Genomic DNA, 19841 nt, shown 5'->3' with positions numbered 1-19841 from the left:
TCAAAAAATATATATAAAAAAAAGTGTATATAAGAAATGGTTGCTAACCCTACCTTTAAGGGGAGGATAAAAGTAGTATTTGGAATTTTTGTTGCACTTCAACTCTATGAAAACACCTCGTTGTCATGGGAAGTGGCTTGTTTGTGTTGGTGAAGGTAACTCTTATGAGATGTGAAGCTGTGGATATGAAGGGATGTTTCAGTGAGAAGGTGTCTGTCATTTTTACTCGGGGAGTTGGCTTCCCTCTCTCTTTCATCTTCTACCTTCCCACACTCCAGTGGATGAACAAGAATGTCTCCTCACACACACACACACACACACACACACACACACACACACACACACACCAGTCTCAGCACATATCCTCTCCCACTCGCTCTCCTTTATGCACACATACAAAGGCCTGCACACATGCACTCACAAACAAACTGTTCCCGTCTCACTGTAATATGAACCGACATGTTCACACTGCTTCTCATTTGGATGTCACTGCACTGCCTGGCCTCCTTTGCTATATTAAAAAACTCCACTTCTATCATTGTCAAAGCTACAAGCAGATGGCGGCGAATCTGCTTTGGCTCTTGCTGAGGTCATGTGAAAGCTGCTTATTTCTTTCCGTTTATTTTGGAGACAATACTTCAGAATCCCTCTCTATGCACAGAGAGGCTGTCTCTTATCTACAGTACGACACATCTTTGTGAGGGTGCAAGATTCGTTGATGCTTCACACCATATTTCTTCACTCTCTCAGGGGTGATATTTTTGTGTGAATGTGTGCTCTCAAACACATTATAAATAATCCTGTTTTTGCAGCGAGTGGATGACTTGCCCATCTGTTGCAGTGATCTCATGGACGGCTACGTAGCTCTCCAAGGTTGGAACTCAAGTAAACTCATGAAATATTTAAAGCATTCACTATAGCATAGTGGCTTCACCATATGTTACATATAGTGTGGATGAAGCTGAATTGGGTGTCGAGCATGTTTTCACCATGGGGTTGTGACTGGCATGGTTTACGTTGCTTATGTAGTTTTAACGTCAGACCCAAAATGCCTTTATTAATACTAATGCAGTTAAAATCAGGGGCGGGCTAGAAGGGGGGCACGGGGTGGCACCGGCCCCCACTGAAATATGATGCCTGTTCTGCCAATTCACATGGTCACATCACATGACCAATTCATGTTTCCATGACGACTATCCAATATTCTGATACCATGGAACCAGCACTGGAATTGTTTTAGTTTTTTTAAAGTGGCAGACTGAGTTTATAGAAAATATGTATTGTATTCTGATATACAATTTGTTTGAAAACAAGTGGAATTAATAATGAATGTGATATTTCATGTAATGTGATATTGTATGTGATGTTGTATTTAGCAGAATTGCATTGTGTTGTTCTATCCTATCCAATATTTTCTATATTTCTTAGCAGATTTTCTATGCTGTACTCTGTGCCACCCCACATTAAAAAATCCTGGAATCGGCCCTGGTTAAAATCAATGACATTTAAAGGGATATTTCACCGTTGGAAAGATGAATATATCTTTAAATTGGGTCACTTATGTAGTAGAAATGTGATTTCTTTTTAGAAATTGGTGGCTTCTAGGCTGAGAAAAGCCAGAAAATGTGTTTTTGGATCATGTGGATAAAAGACACTAAATCCCAGAATGCACTTGCTTCGCTGCTTTAGAGTCCCAAGCCACGCCTACCGTTAACAGACAGACAGACAGACAGTGAGACAGTCAACTCAACTTAAGTGTTTTTTATTGTGGTGTTACACAATTAAAATATATAAAAATGACATTATATCAAAAATACTACCGTGTTTCTGCTGATACAAAGCTTAATGCTAAATCGGTGAAGTATCCCTTTAAGAAGAAGAGGAAGAAGAAGAAGAAGAGATACTTTATTGATCCCCAGGGGGAAAATTACATTTTTACACTCTGTTGATGTATTACATATTACACACAGGCCCAAAATACATACACATGCCTTCTACATGCACTGATGGAGAGATGTCAGAGTGAGGGGGTTGCCCATTAAAGGCGCCATGAGCAGTTGGGGGTTCGGCCCAGGAGGTGAATTGGCATCTCTCCAGCTACAACAATCAACAATCCGTACTTGGTCCATACGGGGACTCGAACCGGTGACCCTCCGGTTCCCAAGCCATGTGTACTATCTACACACAGTTCCCTTGTTCATGGTCTCACGGCATTGCAATGCTGAGATCGAACAGGGGAACACTGGAATGAGTGTTTGGTGCCATTTTAAGCAAACACTAATGTATGAAACTGCCAATTCGACTAATTTACTTATTAATCCAAGGTGCCAAAACATTTCGGCCCTCTCTCACCCCTGCATATACATGCAGTTTGGAATCATTTCCTTTCCTTCAGTCAGGGACAGTGTACTGTAGGCTGCCCTGTACAGCTGGATGAATATGATTGGACGTTACCATAGGTGGAAAGAGGACAACAATAATCTACTTAAGTAAAAGTATGATTACCTTTACTAACATACAAGTAAAATTAACGGTAACTTACCGGACTTAGCAAGTGAGTAACCAGGCATACACGTTTATTCCAAAGCTGCCAAGAACCAGCGGTGGAAGAATTCAGATCCTTTACTTAAAGCTATAGTGCGTAGCTTCTGTCTCCCCCATGAGGAATTCTAAGTAATGACAACAAAACTGTTGGCACGTCCACATGATACAAGCCTTCCGTGACCGCGCAACACCCCGCCCCCCCTCCTCCAAACAGCTGCTAGTAGCCAAGGAGGACACAGAGGATTAAAAAAACATGATGGACTCTTCAGAAGAGGTAATTATCTTCACTCGAGTTTCTGTTGTCGAAAGTCGCTGGACGCCACAATCTTCTGAACATAGTCACACTGAGAAATACAGAGAGAGTTGTGTGGAGCTGATTGTGTGGAGTCTTAATTAGCTTTGTAGCAACTAATTTGGCAATGGCTTGAATGTAACAGACGTTCATTTATATAAAAAAGTTACGCACTAAAGCCTTAAGTAAAAGTACTAATACCACACTGTGAAAATACTCTGTTACAAGTCCATCATTGAAAATGTTACTTTAGTCAAAGTCTGTAAGTATCATCAGGAAAATGTACTTAAAGTATTAAAGGTAAAAGTACTCAATGCAGAACAATCCTCCCATTTTAGAAAGTGGAAAGGATCCAAACATCAGCATGTAACCTTTTAACACTAACAAGCAAATACGATATCATGTGTTAATTGGTGCTGACAGGCTTTGGACGGAGATAGGCTAACTGTTTTCCCGTTTCCGGTCTTTATGCTAAGCTAAGCTAACCATGTCCTTGTTGTAGCTTTGTACGCACAGACATGAGATTGATATTGATCTTCTTATCTAAGTCTGGGCATGAAGTGAATAAGCACCAGCGGTGGAAGAAATATTCAGATTCTTTACTTAAGTAAAAGTACTAAAACCACACTGTAAAAATACTCTTTTACAAGTAAAAGTCCTGCATTGAGAATGTTACTTAAGTAAAATGGAAAGTAAGTATATTTAAAATGTAAGTATCATCATGAGCATGTGCTTAAGGTATGAAAAGTAAAAGTACTTAATGCAGAACAATCCTTAGAAAGTGTAAAGGATCCAACCAGTTGTGTGTTTAATAGTCTAATCATTTTAGCTGGACTTGTAGGCTGTTATATTGTTGGCTAGTTTACTTTAGAATAAAACATCAGATTTTATAAACTACATGTGTTTTGTGTGCAGAAATCTTAATGTGTAAAGTAACTAGTAACTAAAGCTGTCAGTTGAATTTAGTGGAGTAAAAAGTACAATATTTCTCTCTGAAATGTAGCGGAGTAGAAGTAGAAAGTGGCATGAAAAGAAAAGACTCAAGTAAAGTACAAGTACCTCAACATTTGTACTTAAGTACAGTACTTGAGTAAATGTACTTATTTACATTCCACCACTGCCAAGCACATGCTGTATGTGAGATAGAGCTCTGCAGCTAGCACAAATCAAAGAAAAACAGGGAGACGTGCAGAGGACACGGCGAAGGAAACCATCATGTCGAGCCCTCCGTTACCAGCCGCAGGGATTCTGTGAGTGTGGGAGGCTGCGTCGCCACTGGCCGGAACCATGTCTCACTTCACCCACGCATGCTCTGATCGGTGGCTGAACAGCCCCCCAGCTCTCCAGGATCTCTCCTTCTCTCACACAAATATGCAGGGTGGGATTTGTGAAAAAAGCATAGGGGGGGGGGGGAGTTTTTTGATCATGCACAACAAAACAAAACATGCGAGAATTAAATCCCCCCCTTCCAATACCATGGATATAGAGCCAGCCATGCCAAAACACTTATTTATGAACTTCAATATCCAATGGAAAATAATCTCAAAATGAAATAGCACAATGTGGGGTCAACATAAAAACAAAACAAAACAACATATTTTCACCCAGGAAACGCTCGTTCGTTCCTCGGAAGTGTTTTAACACCATCTTTTTAACACCATCTTTTTCCTAAACTTAACAAGTCGTTTTGGTGCCTAATCTTAACTGTCATTGTCACACGACGCTCACTTTTTCTGGCTAAACTCCACTACCACGACCCCTGAAAGGGGCGGCACCTGTAGCCGGCTCGCGGTCACCTCTTGGCGGCTAAACAACTGCTGCTGGTAGCCGGCGTCCCGGAGCTCTGTAGCGGCTAAATACAACCAGCAACTGCTGCTCGGATTTTATCTTTCTATGGCACTATGTGTTCACGTTACAGCACTTTACTTAGTTCAAAATACTTGTAATTTTAGGTCCTCTTCTCCTCTTCCTCCCTCCTTACTTGTACAATGGGACATGTTCAGACACACTGAGCCATGTCTCGTTTTCAATCTTCCCTCTTATCCGTGTGACACAGGGTCAGTTTAGCTCCGCACCATCTCCAGCCAGCGTTAATGAGTCCTTTCTTTTCCTCTGCGAGGCAGCACCATAATGACAATAAAGCACGTCTGTATTTGAAAAAGGGACATTTTTCTTTGCCCAGATTGCGGAGCAGACGTTTAGCTAGTTAAGTGAAGCACTTACTTTGTGATATTTCCAAAGGCTTTAAATAGAACAAAGATACAGCAGGCATTGGGAAATGAAGAGTGAGAGACGTTCAAAAGGGAACCTATCTGCATGCATGTAATATTTCTCTGGTGTACGCCTCTGCTTCCTGAACCATATGGATTCAGTTCCAGATTGTACAATGAATCTCTTCCTTCCCACAGACCTTTGTTCCGACGAGGGACTCAGTCAAAGACCAAGTGTGTCGGGTTTTGAATACGCCAGGTTATGCAAAAGATACGCTCCATCCTATTTGTGCTGCTGTCACTCCTCAATCATGTCTGACTATGATTTGTAATTCTTTTGGAGCCCAATAACATAGGTGGCTTTCTTTTATTCCCCAGCGATTTCTACCCACAAGGGTTTCCCAAGTGATACGTTGAACTTGATCATGCACAGTTTGCTACCAGAATGTGAATGCATTAGCTTCCACGAAGCGCTACAGAGGAGAAAATCGCCGGGGGAGTTGATGACAGTCGACGGTTGGAAAGCTGTCTCGGCGCACACAGCCATCTCGGATGAAACTGGATTTGTTTGTTTTTTTACACATGATTCTTCGACACTGACAGACCATGATAAATGAACAAACTTTTACTCAGCGTGATGTATCTTGCTCTCTCTCTCTCTCTCTGTCTCTCTGTCTCTCTCTCTCTCTCTCTCTCTCTCTCTCTCTCTCTCTCTCTCTCTCTCTCTCTCTCTCTCTCCCGATTCCTCTCGGCTGTCTGAGTTCTAATTCTTGTAGTGAATGAAGTAGGACGGAGCATGACAGAAATACAGTCAAAGCAGATGGCTTTATGTCTCAATCCTTTGCCCAATATTTCATCCCAGCAGCGAATTCCTCCGGCTCTGCTGAGAAGATTGCAGATATACGAGATGTCATTATTTGCAACTATTTCCGAGCTACATCAACGATGCCTTCATTACCTCACTAGACAGTGCCTAACATTTATCATTAGCTATCAGTCAGTCATTTAAACCGCTCCAGTTATACAATTAAGTGGGACTAAATCTGTCACCATTAACACTAGCGCTAAATCAACTCATTGTTATTTTGCAATTTGAGGCTTGTGGCCTGGTTAAAAGTGACTGTTGATACTTTACATCATGCTGCAGGAATGATACACTCTCCAATGGAGTTTGCACTAGGATGTTGTCTAACTGTGGGGAAACCCATCCTTCCCCACTCAATCCTGTCAAACTCATGACTCCATGGCAGCGCTCATCCAGAGCCCTTTGACAGCATGCCCGCACTACCAAAGCACACTGGTCATAAATATAAATGACAGCATTAATAAGTGATGACCTCTTATTCAAAATCCCTCATTGTGCATGCAAATGGGTTTAAAGGGGGGAACACGGGCAAAGTGTGGTCTAATGTGTGAAGTGTAATTGTTACAAGGGTGCTGACCTGAGATCATTAATATTCATTCGCTACATTGTTTCAGTCCGTTCCCCATTGCAGCCGATGACCTCGGATATGAATGGGTTTGATTTTCATTCATGTGCAAAGTCTTTGGAGCAGATAAGTGTGTGCTGCTGAAACGACACACTGCATCGGCTCTTCGGCAGCCATTCACTGAATTTGATTATGGCTGCCTTATTTAGATTTAATTCTATTTCATTATTAAGACATTAGGGTTTAAAATGTCATAGTTGTTTCCGGTTCCCGTTGACATTTGAGAAAGAAAAGGACTGCAGAGTAAATGACTGCACCCACAGCCCAACTGTTTAGCTGCTTTAGTCGGTGTAGTCACTAATTCTACAGGGCAAACTAATACGAGAAAATTAATGACAGACAGCTGGCATTTGAATAAAAACTCCATGTAAAATAGGGGAATTTATTAGAATGGTAATGATAACAAATATTATTCTTAATCATGAAAACGGATTAGGAGGTTGTGTGTGTGTGTGTGTGTGTGTGTGGGGGGGTAAACATTCATATGAAAGTCAGAAACAAATCACACAAACTAAAGTGCAGATTGCAGGAATATAAAAACAAATAAGTGGCTTTACCACACTTAGTAGTATTTAGATTATTGAATTATTATTTACTGTAATAAACATAATGTAACATGTAAACATATGGATTGTAATAAACATAATGTAACATGTAAACATATGGATTGTAATAAACATAATGTAACATGTAAACATATGGATTGCACTTTTTAAACACTGTCTTTGAACTTTACTAGACAGTTAAATAAGTAAAAATATAGTATATACAGTATATACAACGGTGTATTTTTTTTACAGCGCACACGAAGGAGCTGCCTCCAGCCTCATGAAGTTGCGTGCATGACAGCGTCAACGTTGCACTCAGAGACAGAGAGGCTATCGTTACGTTAGTAGTAGCATGCTGCTGGTGGTCTTGTCGTGAGATTAACTGTACTAATAAAACTGTTGAAACAACACAGCCACGCTGCTGTGGAAGCTCCCCGAACGTCATTTATCAGAGTCTGGTTGTTACCCCTTTCCGTGGCAGTCTCCTCCACTCCATATCTTTATAACAGAGCTAGCTAACTGGAGCTAACCGCTAATCAGAGCTAATCGTTGCTAACTGAGCCTTCAGTTCTGCGTACCAGTATCCATTAACTGCATGTATGGACTCAAGCCCGAATAAAATCCTTCATTTTATTAAAACGCCTGTAAAAGTTTTAAACTACAACTCAGAGTTGTTTGAATGACAGAAATCTGCTCAAGGTACGGCGTAGTGTTAGCGTGCTAAGTTGATGCTTTCTCTGCGGGTGCAGACTGATTTGCTCTCGCGATTCACGTGACCAAATTGCAGCCTTTGCGATTAGGAAATTGCGTTTTAACATATCGCGATATTATTGCAAATGCAATTAATCGTTCAGCCCTACCTTATTGTCCCACTAGAGCACTGCGCTCCCAGAATGCAGAGTTACTTGAGGTTCCTAGAGTATCTAAAAGTAGAATGGGAGCCAGAGCCTTCAGCTATCAGGCCCCTCTCCTGTGGAACCAGCTCCCAGTCTGGGTTCGGGGGGCAGACACCGTCACCACATTTAAGAGTAAACTTAAAGCTCTCCTCTTTGATAAAGCTTATAGTTAGGGAGTGAGGAGTTTCAGCGTTCGCCTAGACCGACGTGACATCAGCATTCGAGATGCCAGGAAGGATAGATTCTCCACATAATAGATGAAGAGAGACAAGATTCTATTTTATTTCTTGAGTGATCCACTTAAAGTAAATCTCAGTTTTTTGATTTGAAGACACATCATGATCTCTTTGATCCAATGTGTAGAAGACGGCCGCTAACAATAAGGCAAAAGCTGTACAATTCTATTGATATGGAGTAGGTCTATTATAGCTTGCACGATATGACATAAAATCAAAATTTTACCTCAATAACAATGAATTAACGGTAATTAATCATGTTGTTCTAAATCATCTCTTCTGAAGCCAAAATGTTTCCAGACGACGGACACAGCGTTATTTTTTGGGCACAAGTTGCTCAGTTGACTCAGACTCGGTGTTTGAGTTATCCTCCATTATGCTTTCCATGCGGCTGACTGGGCCGGGCGGTAGAATGTTTTTAAGGAGAAAGTAGGCCTATCAACAGGAATAAATTATCTAAATTATCGTCATGGGAAAAATATGCCGATAACAGCTTCAGAATTTTGATGTTGATACATTTTCAGTTAATCGTCCAGCACTAGTCTATTAGCATAGTTCTGTTAAAGGGAACACCAAACATTGCCATAATAAGGTTTGGGTATATTGTAACGGATACACTTCAAATACTGAGGTCAAATAGGAAGTTTTTAAGAACGTGACTTTTACATGGAGGAACATGGTAAGGTCAACCATAGATTTACTTCAAAATGAATTAGGGTTATTAACCCTCCTGTTGTCCTCGGGTCAAATTTGACCAATTTTCAAAAGAGTTTCTCTGTCAGAAATTTGGCTTTCTTTTAACCAAATTGTCAAAAAAAAAAATAACGTGGATGGTTCTCTAGAACCCTCTTTACGAGTAAAATAAATGATCAGTTCACTACTTTCATTGAATTTGGGTGTTTTATTCAATTTCATAGCATTTGAAGAACATAATTAATAAAAGTACGTTGAAAAAAAGCGACAAAAATGTTGGAAAAAGCTTCAAAATTTTTTGAAAAAAATACAAAATAAACGTAAAAAAAAAACGCAGAAAAAAGTGAGAAAAAACTAAAATTGGTAAAAAGTGACAAAAATGTTGGGAAAAGCGACAAAAGTGTCGGAAAAAAATGTTTTAACTTAAAAAATGTAACCCAGGGTAGCTGGGTAGCTCACCTGGTAGAGCAAGCACCCATATATAGACATTTACTCCTCGACGCAGTGGCCGTAGGTTAGACTCCGACCTGCGGCCCTTTGCTGCATGTCTTCCCCCTCTCTCTCCCCTATCATGTCTTCAGCTGTCCTGTAGAAATAAAGGCCATGAAATGCCCAAAAAATTATCTTTAAAAAAAAGAATATTTGATAAGTTGATTGTTATGTTTTTTGTTTTGTATAAACATTCATATTTCTCTTGTAAATGTCTGTGTCCACTACATGTAAATATAGTGTTGTAGAGTTAGTAATCTCCAAGTCCCATGACTAATGGATGGATTCTAAGGACACAGATACAACCTCTGACACTCTCTAAGGGCCAGTATGTTTGGTAGATAAGGCATGGTACTGAGTAAGAAGTAGAAGGGGAAAAAGAGATCCTGACATTGAAAAGTTATACTCACAATGAGCACACAGGAGATGGGACATGATTCAGTGGGGAGACAATGATGTAAAATCAGGAAAAGGTTACCGGTAGTACCAAAGAAAATGATTCAGAAAGCATATCTAGTCTGTACTGATGTAAATGAAGTACGATGGGAGCTCAAACTTTAAATTTTTTTATTGAATATGATGGCTCCATGGGATAATGTTGACAAGCCGATGTTAAATACAACACCAATTACATTCTATCACAGTCAGTTAGAGAGTGTGCAACTAAACAAGTTCCCCACCACAGATTTACTCCAGTTCTCCCTTTCATCAGCACTGTTAGTATGTGATAATGAGCAAACACTGTAATCCCACCGATTAACTGACAGCCGCACCTTCCCCCACATTTTCTTGGCTTGTCTGTGTGACTTTGATAATTGGGAGTTTGATGGCTTCTAACACCACATTTTCAGCATGCTTGAGATAAGTGTCAGAACTGTCAGAGAGCTGTTTTAACACTGCATCTGGATTGTTCACCTCAAAGTGAGAGACACAAAGGTGGCTGGCATTGTTGACTTTTCTTCGAAAACTTGCAGTGTGGTTTATGGGGGGTGGGTTGGTAATATTTGATCATACAATCCTCCTTTGTTTCAGTTCACAGGGGGAGTTTATTTGGTTGAGGTCTACATCTTGACAAAAGATGTCTTGTATAATTTCCTCCGTTGTGTCTGCACACTGTGGCTAGTGGCTTGACCACGTTGGCAAAATCTCTGCATGCATGGCTTTTGCATAAATCTGAATGGCTTGAATAATTAATGTCTACTAAACAACCACTAAAAATGATGCACATCCATGTTGGCAACATGCACTTTGTCTCCTTTTTCCTTCTTCTTTCTTCGGAAATGCACATTCATGTTGGAACATTGTACTAAACAGTGAAAAAAAAAGCACAATTCTGAGAAGAGGAGAGCAGCGAGAAGAATATGTCCCATGACCTGGTTATGACTGGTTGATAAAAATGCAGCGCAATCAGAAAACAGCCCCGCTCTGCCAAACCTCCTTACACTGGACCCTAGTACTGGATCTGGTTCAAAATAAAGAGCTAAGTCACTACATCTCCATTAAATATAGCCTACTGGTTGGAATATAATACATTAACCAGGGATATGGTGAAAAACACAATATAAAGGTTTGTTCCTGTACTGTCACTAGATTAAATTATGTTTTAGTGTTCCCTTCCAACTTTTTCTAATCAATCAAATGTAGTGTCAGATTAGCGTGGCGATGTAAATTGAACTTCAGACCCCACCCGAGGACTTCCTATACCATCTACTTGCACATCTTTGGTAGGAGTATTGCTTTCAGCATACTGAAGCAGCATACTACACGGTGTGTATGCAAATTCAACGCGTTCTCATGAACGGGTTTGTATGATATCGTACAAAAAGTTATGCACACTAAAACGTATGATATTATATGAAAACTAGGACAGAACTCTGTGCTACAGAGCGGCAGTTGCTAGCTGTTTAAGACGCTAAAGAGCTCCTGCTAGGCGGTAGTTGGTTGTTCAGTTACCCTAGAATAGGTGAATGTGAGCCGGGTACAGAGCACCACGAGCTGCCAGTTATTTCGCCGGAGATTATATACATTTAGGCAAGAAAAAGTGAGCGTTATGCGGCGACAAAAGTTAAGTTTTGGCACCGAAATCACTAGTTACGTTTAGGAAAAAGATGGTGGTTTGGATTAAAACATTCCCAAGAAACACGCATTTCCTGGATGAAAGTCTTTTGTTTTCCCCAGGAAGCGAACTCCGCTCCCTGGTTTAAAAGTCCTGTGTTTTCACCAGTCGCTTTCTTATACAGCATCATTCAATGTGCACGCAGAAAAAAATCATACAAATTACAGTATTTAACATTTCGTAGCTTTTTGAACATTTGGTTCATGAGAACAGGCTGGCAAATTACAGGGTGATTATATCCGGTGTGTTCTAGTAAGTTTCTTTTACCAGAGGTTTTGCTATGCTGACTGTGTGGTCATTGAGGTCCAGTGGCTCATTGGCTTTGTGGACATGATGGATAGTTACGTAATGCTAAAGACAACAGACATAGCTGAGTGTTAACAGAGTGGAATTGCTGTGGTGGGTGGAGGTCATTTCACTAATGTTATGAATAAAAGTAAAGAGCCTGAAAAATCAAAGCACTTGACTGCAGCTTGTAGAGTCTCCCTGGTTACTGTACCTCGCTGTGTTTGGCACTGTGCTATAAACCACTGATACTCATGTGAATAAAACTAGTAGCCACAACTTATTCAATAATGCACTCAGTGACTATACAGTATACTGTGTTAACAAGCTGATGTCCAAACACAGTGTAGACCTTGAATCTCCACACTGAACAACAACAATTATCCATTTGTATTCATCTGAAGGAAGTACAATTGAGTGCAGTGCTTTAACAACACTGACTACTTAACAAGTGCTCTCCAATATGGCTGCCACAGAGTTTATGTTGGAGGCCTCTTTGTTGAGATAGTATGGGTATATCCAACTTCTGCCTACAATACACTAAGAGTCTGAAAAGACTTTAAAAAGACTTTAGTGTGACACCATCTCACATCTAAAGACAATCTGTCATTGAGTTTTTAATCACAGACTATACGAATGACTGGGGATCTGCACGGTCACAATTTGCAAGACTACAACTAGTTTCGTTTTGAAAAAATTAACCAAGCTAACTAGCTACAGCTAGCGTTAGCTGGTAAGGGAAAGTTTGACGATTTTCTGTGCTGCCGTACATGCAGATAAATAGCGGCAGTACCAGGAGGTCCGCGTTTACCCGTTGGTAAATCTCCACAGGATGACTAGCTTCAGAAGGTATGAAAATCAGCAACTTTCCTCCTTTAGCGTATAGCTTAGCGCAGTGCCATTGCAACCATAAACAACACTGGGTCTAGCCTGTTTGGTGCTGGAGTAAGCGTGCAGTGCGCAGCCATTGGTTGTTGACAATGTTTACGTGATTTAACTTCACTACCAAGACTTACGATAATATCAAACACGTTTGATTTTGTCGGAACATCAAGACGGGAAAAAGACTGACTGGGACTGAGTTTAATAAACACCTTACACCAAACGATTGAGACGTCGGGAGCACGTTCCAACTCTAGCAAGACTCTAATGATTTCTTTCCCATATTGGAAAATAGTCTGCGACAGTGGAATCGCTTGAAAAGTTGTTTGATGTAAGGTCGGGATTAGGTGAGACTGGCGCAGTTCTGCCACCATGTGGTGGAAAAAGCTTTTTTTAAACATTACTACAGCACAAGTCACTTTGTAGTCCTAAATGGAATGGATTACCATAACATCTCCTTTATGATGTAGGAATTGATCTCCATTACTGTGTTTTCTCTCTTTTGTCTGCAACAGCCCTATCTTTGTTCATTCATGCAGATTTACAGAGCACAACATCCATAGTTCTTTGATGCTGGTGATCTTGAGGTATTGACTTGTGTCTGAGAGCTACACTCTGGTGTTTTATAGGCAGAGCGTTCACATTTTGAATTTACACGCTTATCCATCTGACAACAGCAGTAGAATATTCCGTCCCCTCATTATTGATTCAGTTTTTTTGTTCATTTGTCCTATCCTAAGCCATTATTACTTTCATAGCTGTTTTTACGAGCCTCTCATGGCTGTCCACCAATTAAGCTTTGTACCCCATTAAAAGTCCTCACAGGCCGACATAAGTGCTGCGCTCCACAGGATTCAACACTGTCGATTGTGTCCATACGCCGCCTGGCTACCACCTTCCTATAAAATATTAACACCTACCCTCACTCACTTCAATTCCTGTGAGGTCCACTTAAAAATCTATACTGCCACAAACAGACCCGGCCAACATACCAAGCACACTGACCTGCCAGTCTGAGGCCCCCCTGTCTGCAACTCTGTCACAGGCATCCAGCTGCATTACACTGTGGCTGAATGATTCATGATCTGATGAAGACGTGATGAAGAGGGGACGTGTTTACTGTCCCACTTCTGTGGTTGAGAGAGAGAGAACCGGAAATGAGGTGAAAAAGATCTTTATCTTCATCGCATGTTTTAGATAAAGAGCAAGCACATGAATAACTGGTGTGCAGATGTAGGTCCTCATTTTGCTTTACATTCTCATTACATATTTACATAGTAACAATAAAGCAATGAAAGTAAGCAACATACTAATTATAAATTATAAATATAATTATAAATAATGTTTAGTCATAGAGTAGGTAATTGTGTAGTACATAAGTACCTGCGTTATCAAATTTTGACCTGTTCAAATCCTGTCAATGTGAAAAAAAAGACCTGCCCTTGCTTAACTACACTACTTGAGTATACAACATAAATTTAAAGGACTCTGTCTTTGCTCTCTAAAAGCACATTAACACATCTTTGAAAGGAAAATGTTAACATGCAAGTCATTTAAATAGACAGCATCCAGAGCCATGAAAGACTGGCATCTTGCCTTGGAGTGTATTTACAAAGACTTTCCTTGGACCTACCCTCAAGCAAATCAGACTTGAGATGACATGAAACTCACTTGTCTCATATGACTGGAGACTTGACTTGGACACATTATTGACTTATCTGAAATGATTTGAGTTTACTTGGACTTCAATTTTTTGAGTGTTGACTTTCTCAAATTACTCAATCCTGGCTACACCACCTATCTATTCTGGGATAGGGGAAAAACATGCCATGGCTTGTTGGTATTTCTTTAAACCAATCACAACCGTCCAGGGCGGCGCTAAGCGGAGATAGCGAGAAGGGAGGAATGCCAGTATTTATCCCAGCATTACATCCGTTGAGACAGACTATTTTAGACTTAGATTTATATGGATTGACTCAAGACTTGTACATATGCCAAATGAATTTGGGAATTTGAGATGTGACTCAGACTTGTCTAAAAGGCTTTTGAGACTTGCACTTGTCTCAAATGACTTGAGAGTTGGCTTGAACTTGTTTCCAAGGATTAGAAACTTCACCTGGACTTGCATAGAATGACTTGAAAATGAACATAAACTTGTGTCAAATGACTCAAGACATGACAGTTCTGTTAATTGATCAATTGGATAGTCATCTAGCACATTATACCAGTCAAGACTGCGAGGCTGCTGAGGAACTCCTGACACCGCAGCATTTAATACAGTATGTTGTGCCGCTTCCCCGGTTAAATAAGAAAGCATGTTTGAAGGGTGATTACAAATGTCTCCTCCTGGGAACAGGCCCATCTATCAAGGCCTGTGAGGACAGGCTCAACACTGTCTTCACAGCATGATATCTGTCTGGTAACTCAAAACATACTAAATGAGTGATCACATCCCCATTTTTGGGAGCGAGCGCGTCCCTTATTTGATGGTTATAATTAAAAGGAGATATGTAAAACTTCCAGACCCCCAACCTGCACTTGACTTGAAATCAAACAACACAATGGCAGAGAGTAGCAGCAAGAACTATTGTTTCTGTTGTTTTTGTTGTTTTAGGATGTTGCCAGGAACTCCCCTTATCCCCGCTGACAAAATGTCTGAGCTGTCTGCCAGAGCTGGGCCTAGCCTTAATTCACTTAATCAAAACTCTCCTTCAGTTCTTCGCTGATTGTCGGAAGGACGGGGATTACAAAGTTGCATCCGGGCTTTGTGAATACATACATTTGCCAACTTCTGATAAAGGGAATAATTGTAAAATGTATTTTTCTTCTATTCTTGGTACCTTTGTTTCCAGGACAATGCAAAGTAATATTCTACAAATATTGTTCCCTGCCAAAATAATTTCAGACAATTGTATAATCCTCCTCATACCTTTGCAAAAGAAAAAAAAAAAAAAAGCAGAAATATTATCCATTATATTTCTATTGCAAGCACTGGGTGTGCTAATCCCCTCTGTTGTACAGTCTGTGTACATCATAGTTGAATGGTTTCGTCCTGGCCCAGAGCCCAGGAAGTCAGTGGCTCATCTCCATCCTCCTTAGAGACACCCCCGAAACACACGCACACTCACACACACTCACACCCATGCACTTTTACCGCACGTTCACTCGCTGCTTACTTGTGCTCTATCTGCACCCTCTTCCGCCCTGTTTCTCTGCATCAGGCTACACACACAATCAATCACTCACCCTCCCACACACATACACACACACACACACACACACACACACACACACACACACATAGATCCACACAAAATCAAATACTTCAACCCCCCCGATGTGAGCACACATGCCTGCTGTACCCCATGCAGGGCAGCTCTGAATAGGACCTGGCTTTATTGTCAGTCACTATGGCAAGCAGAGCCTGGCATATCTTCTGTCCCCGCTGTCACTGAGGCTGATGTCCTGGGTCAGTGCCACTCTAAACCCTGCCCTTGCCTCACCTCCCTGCTCTTCTCTATTCCTCATCCACCATTTTTCTTTCCTCCCCCCTGTCTTCCTTCCCTGTGTCTCCCCTTTCTTCGACTGCCTCCTTGTCCATCTTGAACGGCACATTCAAGGAGTTTTTCATTCAAGAGTTGGCTTCAAAGTGTTTCCTCCATGACAGGCATCTGCATGTTGTGAATGGTATGTGTGTGTGTCTGTGTTTGTGCAGAGAGTGAAATTCAAAATGCTCCTCTCTGTGAACAGGTTCAGTCAGCAGCCGGGAGATGAGGTTGAGCTGAGAGAGAGAGAGAGAGAGAAAGAGAAGGGACAGAGGGAGTACCAAGCTCCTTGGGGGGTGAACAGAAGAAGATGGCGTGGAAGGAGCAATGGAGGAGGTCCTTTTTAAGATCCCAGCCCGAGGCTTGATTCTGATTCTGCCTGACGCTAACAGTACCTTGTTGTCATGGGAACACAGCTAGCTGGTAATTCCATCTAATGCTCCCCGAGTAGGCCTACAACAAAAAGAGAGACAAAATCAGAGAGACAAGCCAGAAGAAGGGAGGCAAAAGTTGAGTGTATAGCGTCAGTGTGCTGCACTGCGCAGCCCAGCGCAGCAGGACACCACACACTTCACTGCACAGTGCTGCTCAGGAGAACAAGCAGGACAGCACGGCACATGGCAGGGAGCTGAACAGCAGAAAAGCTGTGCACAGAGCAGTTCTTACATGCACAAGACATCAATGGAAGGGTTACTTAAAAGTAAAAAAGAAACACAATGGAATCCTGTGGCCCAACAGTGATCCATCCAACAGTGATTACATCTATATTATCCTAGTCTATATCGATGAAGTATCATTATGTCCCTCATTTTCGGCCTGATGTCCCTCGTCTTCCACTTTCTTTGTGTTGGCATTGTAAACTCCGGTCGATTCGGGAAACATCCTCCGAGCTAGAACCACCAATCAAATTATAGTTATCTTTTTTTTGAGTAAAATTCTCATCACACACTCGACAGCCATTTTAATTCCAGAGCTCGCCTCTCTACATACACGTTCCACCAAAACAAGTTCCTTCCCGAGACTATTTTGCTATTTCGCAAAGACGATTGTGATTGCTTTAAAGAAATGCGAATAAACCAGAGCACGTTGTTCTCCTATCCCGGGATGTTGTGTGGACTAGCCAGACCGTCCTCCATGGCACTGTGGAGATAGAGCTGGTAATGTGAGACCACCCTAGTCCAAATATTTAGGACCTTTGGTGTGGAGCTGTTTTTTATTCTTTGCGGCAGAGGTATAAGGTAGGCCCTTCCCTGTTTCAGGGTGACAATGCCCCCATGCCCCAAGTCAAGCCAAGCCCATAAGGAAATGGTTTTCTCAGTTTATTGTGGAAAAACTTCAGTGGCCTGCCCTGACCACAACCCCATCCTACACATTAGAGAGGAACTGGAACGTAGTCTGTGAGCCAGGCCTTATCAGTTTGCCACTCTGAAATAGAGAGATTTGTGCAATGGTGTGAACCATCTTAAATTGAATGTGAAGAACCAAGGAGATAGTGTTTGACCCTAGGGCAGTGGGTAATCTTAGGCTGGTGGCTATTCACAATCCATCACTCAGGTGTGCTCTTATAAGATAAAATAAAAAATAATACCAGACCGTCGTCACCCAGAAAACGACCTTTTAGGTCCATTGTGATAAGACCAATACTCACCTTTTGCTGTTAGGCGGCGACCTCTCGTCACTGTAGTAATTATCGAGAGATCAAACGAGGAAGTGAGTTGAGAAAGTATAAGAGCACCAAATTCTGCGTGAGTAGAGAGGCTGGGGTGGTGGATGGGTCAAACAAACACAGGAGACCATGGTTCAAGTCCAGTGTGAAATCAAAAGTCAAGGGTTTTGCGCACCTTAGTCCATGACGCTGTTACGTCCTCATTTTAGTAGTTTAACATGACTTTTTTAAGCCAATCTCTGATAATGTCCTAACCCTAAGTATTTTTGTACCCTAAACTTAACAAGATCTCTTCAAAACGTTAAATACGTGGTTAAAATAGCGGTCATGACTTTAAATAGAATGGTCAGATGATTAAAACTGCCACCACAATCACCTGTTACGGTTATGTGTTTAAGACCACTGTGCTGCAGTAAACGGTCATATCTGCAGATTTTGGAGTCATTGGAAAAAAAAACTATTCTGTCTTTTAGGTATGAGGAGGTGTTGGATAATGCACTCAGCTGGTTGTCTGTACAGTTAAAATCACAGATTGCTCGTCTGGTACAGTCTGCTATGAAAATGATGGGGGTTTTAAAAACACTCAACCCCCTACAAACTATCTATGATCAGTCTATTATCAGACAGGCACAGGGAATGGTGTCTGATCCAAATGAATTTGTGCCCATGTCCTTTAAGATTCTCAACGTTAACAGGTAATGTAGGATGTTGGCCATGGGGTTGTGCAATAGGTCGCCATTGTCAGAAGGTGTGTATGTGTATGTGCAATTGTTACATGAAGCTATGTGTTGTTGAGACTTTAACTATAACACATGTATGATTTTATCTTCTGTGGAACTGCAGGACAGATTCCAGAACACATTTCCCTACAGGGACATTAAAGTATATCTTATCTTATCTTGTGGCTGAATGAGAGCAAATCCCTGCAGCCATGTTCCAACATCTGGTAGAGACTCTGGGAGAGTCTGAAACCAGAAGAGTCTGGGCTGTTTTAGCAGCAGATTAATAACCATGGCTTGAGAAGGAAATGTTAAATGGTCAAATACGGCTATAATGATAGTTTTACCTCTGTAGTGTACGTTTAAATCAGGAATATTTTATTCTACATGTTAGCCATGTAGAATATGTACAGTATTACCGCAATATTTGGCGTCTTGGCACTGACCTCGTCACTCCTTAAGAGTAGCAACAGGCTCAGCGAAGCAGGGAGCGGGGAGCGACAAACACAATTTTCCACCGAAAGGGAAAGGTGGACTCTGAGCCTACAGGTGGATGGTAGGGTGGAGTTGACTGCCCAAACTAGCTTGCATACCTCATCAGACAAATGGTGGTCGCTACACAAATTTACATTTCCTAGGATGGCAAAGGAATGTTCCACCTTAGCCCCATCCAATCTCACTGCCCATACCTAAATCTAACCAATCTAGCCAACAAAAACAACGAGTACTAACCAATCAGAGGCAGAGTATGGCTGGACATTCTTTCGCTATCCTAGGAAACGCAAATTTGCGGTGGGTATGTCTGTTTGAAATTCTCTGTAGTGACAGCAGCAGGTGATTAGATGAATAACCTAGTTATTTGAAGAAATGCCAAATTCAAACATCATTTAATAAAAAATTGAAGGATCATGTTTACATTAAAGGATGAATAGACAGTGATATCAAAGTATCTTTGCAATGTACAGTGTGAAGATGTATCTGCTTAAACAAGAGCAGAAAAACAGGACAGAAATGAGAAACAGGCAAAGGATCTTTTTTTGGGTGGATAATGCAGCGTACAAACAGAATAAAGATGTGTTACATTAAGATTATTTCTGCTATCATTTCATACAGATGGCGTGTTGAAATATCCCAGTGCTGCAATCACAGACAAGTGTTTTGGTGCAAGCATACAGGGGAAGCCACAGGCTAATCCGGCTAAGTTATGCGCTTCAGGTCTTTTTTTTCAGA

At 41.2% G+C, this 19841-nt stretch overlaps 1 long non-coding RNA gene across 1 annotated transcript; it reads right to left on the bottom strand.

Annotated features, from left to right (window-relative positions):
- Positions 1 to 1569: 1569 nt before the first annotated feature.
- On the bottom strand, positions 1570 to 17620 carry LOC116043135. Its single transcript, XR_004103399.2, has 3 exons — positions 17611 to 17620; positions 7966 to 7969; positions 1570 to 1683 (listed from the first exon to the last, which is right to left on the bottom strand). It is a non-coding gene; the product is annotated as an uncharacterized LOC116043135 (long non-coding RNA).
- Between the last annotated feature and the right edge of the window lie 2221 nt (positions 17621 to 19841).

The sequence above is a fragment of the Sander lucioperca genome, chromosome 8 (genome assembly GCF_008315115.2).
Source record: "Sander lucioperca isolate FBNREF2018 chromosome 8, SLUC_FBN_1.2, whole genome shotgun sequence".
Lineage (NCBI taxonomy): Eukaryota > Metazoa > Chordata > Actinopteri > Perciformes > Percidae > Sander > Sander lucioperca.
This window is presented reverse-complemented; position numbering and strand designations above follow the sequence as displayed.